Source organism: Dunckerocampus dactyliophorus, chromosome 11 (genome assembly GCF_027744805.1).
Source record: "Dunckerocampus dactyliophorus isolate RoL2022-P2 chromosome 11, RoL_Ddac_1.1, whole genome shotgun sequence".
In the NCBI taxonomy this organism is placed as follows: domain Eukaryota; kingdom Metazoa; phylum Chordata; class Actinopteri; order Syngnathiformes; family Syngnathidae; genus Dunckerocampus; species Dunckerocampus dactyliophorus.
This window is the reverse complement of record NC_072829.1, coordinates 8,167,624-8,171,400: the sequence shown is the minus strand read 5'-3', so window position 1 is coordinate 8,171,400 and position 3,777 is coordinate 8,167,624. Positions and strand designations below refer to the sequence as shown.

Sequence of the window (3,777 nt, the reverse complement as noted above, 5' to 3'; positions counted from 1 at the left end):
TTACTGTAGTTTATAATAACAGCAAAGTGAGACTCATTTCCAATCAGTGCAATCTTCCACCAAGGAATACTTTGTACGTCTTCCTACTGCTCGTGCCAGAGTTACAAAAGATTCAAGCATTATTTACAGAGCATTTAAGAAAAACACTGAAAATGTTGTAATGTTAACAAGTGTGAACAACAAAAAAAACCCAGGTCGCACCTTTACCCAAACCTGCACCAAAAACAAAAGAAACATGCAATGTAGTGGGTGTGGAATAAAAAAAATCCCATCTAATTCTAATTTATTTATTTTTATTAATATTAAATATATATTTAAATAACATATATATTTAATATTTAATTAATTTAACCTAGCTCATAGTAGGGAATTTTGTACGATGGAATGAGTTGAGTTAAAAACGTCAAAAACTTTAGCTGAGGAAGAAAAGGAATATATCAACAATGTTGGGGTGTCACAGGATCTCATGTCACAAGATGTCGCGATATTAAAACATGACAAGATTTCTTATTCAGAATAAAAAAAAGCCTTGTGGCCCCTAGGCCTAGGATGGTAATTAATTAATTAATTGATCACACAATAAATGAAAATCAACTCTGTCTTAGTATATTGCCATGTGCATGTGTGTCTGTTTCCCTCGTCTCTCAGGGTTTCCCCTAGGATTTTTTTCCACAGAACAGCCGCTTTTTGTCAGTCATGCAGTCTTCTTTTCCTCGGCGGGTGGAGGCGAGGCCGGTGGCATACACACGCAGTGCAGAAGAGTGTACTGTAGTGGTAATTCAATTAGTAGATTGCAATATATGGTCATATATTTTTTCATTGTACTGACGGTTGTGTCGTGACACCCCTATTTTTCATGCATTCATTTATTGAAAAACTACAACTTTTGGCAAATTCAACAAAATTTCAAGAAATCTAGCATGAATCTGCAACTTTATCCAGATTTAACTAGACCCTTCCTGTGCCCTCTCTATGAGGTTCTTACACCTCCACAAAGAAACTAAACTTTTCTGCAAACAAGTAAAACAATAAGTACCGAATATTTAGGAAAAATTCTCAAATTTGGTGATTTTTTTTTTCTTGTAATGATCTTACACCAGACAGTTATGCGTAGTTCTGTTAATTGAGAAAACAACTCCATCCAATTTTCTCATATTTCAAAACTATTTCTACTATAGGAAATAATGGATCTAGAAATAATCCGCTCCGGAGTCAAACTGTTGCCATCATAAAATCTTTAGCAACTGTAATTTGGACCTTTTAGCGTCATACAAATGTAAAAAAAAAAAAAAACGTTAACCGCTGCTGTTGTAAGACATGAAAACAAAACAATCTTAACTTTGACGACAAATGACAAAGCCGTAATGTGGAGTTGATTTGTGTCACGTTGGGCATCTTTACTTGTGGACGTTCTTGAACGCCACACAAGCGTAAAAAGAAGTTATCCACTGTGAAAACACAGCAACTTAACATTGAATCCGTTTTCTGTTTTACTATTCCACTATTGCGCTGAAGCAGCTATGAAAATTTCATTGACATTTTTAAAGACACAACCTGGGAGAGCCATAAATGATGGCGCAGACCCACAATAGTCTGGAAATAAACACTCAAGTCTACCCTCGCAAAATCTGGCCATTTTATCGGTGAGTGTTCACCCACATTTTTCCACTCTTGCTTTATTTATTTGCAGACCATCATGCGTTCACTCCACACTGTCTTTTGTGGCTCTGTGAGCTTTCTGGGAAAACACACCAGTCCTTGCTTAATCATCAATGGGCCATCGCGTAGAGGAGCCATCATTTGTGTGTGGTCCTCAATGCTGCTGGGAAACAACTGTTACTCTTGAAAAGGGGCATCAGTTCCTGCTCTCACCTGGAGGTGGCATACTTATAGTCTTGATGGCTGTCTGGGTAGGAGAGGGTCATCTTTGATGTCAATGACGCCTTCATCGTTAAGCTAATGGTGGATATAAGGCAACATGTCCCATGTTAGACATCCAGGTGTGTTTTCACTACCTTTTAGCCTACAAGTGTAGGAGACACGCTCCACATGCTAAGCACACATTTTTAACTTAGTCAGAGTGGACATTTATCAAGGTAGGTATGTTGGAGACAGCCTTGTTGGACTGAACTGCCTTCGCCTGCACGTACAGCCATGATAAATAGAACAATCTGAGGACGCTTAAATGCGGGTCCCATACCGTCAATGGCACAATGCTGTGAGAAATGTGAGTTTAACTGTACACGTGAGAAGTCTACAAAGACGAGAAGGATCAAGAGTCTCAATGGAATGCTTTAAAATGTATTTACTTTACTTACCTGAGTTCCCTTTGCTCTTTTTGCAATATAGTCCATAACACCTGCACAATCTAATGACAGCCAATGACTTTTCAAAGATAATAATGCTTAGTTTTGAGCGGTATTCATTTAATGTTTATTATTAGGTTTGTACTTTACTGTGCTGTACAAGTGTACTGCACTATACTGCGTTAGGTTTCTAATAATGTTTCTTTCACTAAATGAGATCAACTTCAAATGTAATTAGAGTACTTGTGTGATCAAACCGCCTCTGTAAAAGCTGACTAAGGCCATGTTTGTATGTCAACATTTCTATTCCTCTACACATTTTTCTATTAGCATTTTATCATGCCAACTGTGTTTTAGGGTTTTTTTGCTAGTAAAGGTTTTGCATGTTTTGTTACATCGTATTTCAGTGTCAGTTTGCTTTCCCCCTCTTTCTGCCATCGTTGTGCCTTTTCTGGAAATTACTTTCTTAAGGCTTCTGACTGGCTCATGTCGCCCTCCCCTCTCAGTTTACTTTTGAATAACACTGGATTATGATGCAACACTTTGAATATCATACCACAAGTTTGCATGATAGAGCAATTTGTTGTAGCTCCAAAATATACAATAAATCAATTTACTTTAAATTCTGCAAATATAAATTACTTGAGGATGAGGCGAGGCCAAGTTAGCTTTAATGCTGTAAAGTTATACTGTTAGTGAACATTAACTTCCCTCAGGAATATTATGGTACAAATACGCTGTCGATATTATTTACATTCATAAAGCTTGAATATCTACTTATCAGTGTGAATATTCAAATCTTAGAGTGAATACTTACTCGGAATCTGGAATGAAAACATCTCCACTAACTTTGTCAGGGCTAAAGCTAACTAGCTAACAGCAATACTAGTATGGATGGACAGGACGAGTGGTGTGCTCATTAACAAAATACGCACATAAACTCTTAACACAGAACAGACCATTAAGAAAAAATGCGCAAAAATAAAACATGCTCACCACGGGCAAACAAACGTTTAAACATAGTTTTACTGTTCTTTTGTTTGTAAACTACAGTATGTGATTGTAAGCCCCGCCCTCAGAGCATCCAATTGGCTTAAACAATCGCTTATAAAGATTGACGTTGATTCGTCGATGAGTGATTGACACCTGTGGAGCCAATACATGACAGAAACAAATCTGAGACGTTCAAGGCCTGCCTCAATGTAGAACATTTTACTAAAACCCCTTTAAAAGGCAAAAGGATTTAAAAGGTTACGATAACACCACTTTAGGTACGAAAGGGTCATCAAATTAGTAGGGTGCTACACTAAAATTGTCCTTCTGTTGCTTTGGCATGTGCTTGAAATGAAAATATTTTTCCATTTTAAAAAACATCTTTAGTGTGAATGGACATTTCTGGTATGTGGGCAAATAGCCTTACTGAGGGCCATTATGGGAAATATACTTGACACAAAATATTTAAAAGCCTAAT

The 3,777-nt window shown here is 37.1% G+C and overlaps 1 long non-coding RNA gene across 1 annotated transcript; it reads right to left on the bottom strand.

Annotated features, from left to right (window-relative positions):
- Positions 1–384: 384 nt before the first annotated feature.
- LOC129190088 (uncharacterized) lies at positions 385–3,345 on the bottom strand. The gene is made up of 3 exons (XR_008572928.1): positions 3,124–3,345; positions 1,888–1,956; positions 385–1,819 (listed from the first exon to the last, which is right to left on the bottom strand). It is a non-coding gene; the product is annotated as an uncharacterized LOC129190088 (long non-coding RNA).
- Between the last annotated feature and the right edge of the window lie 432 nt (positions 3,346–3,777).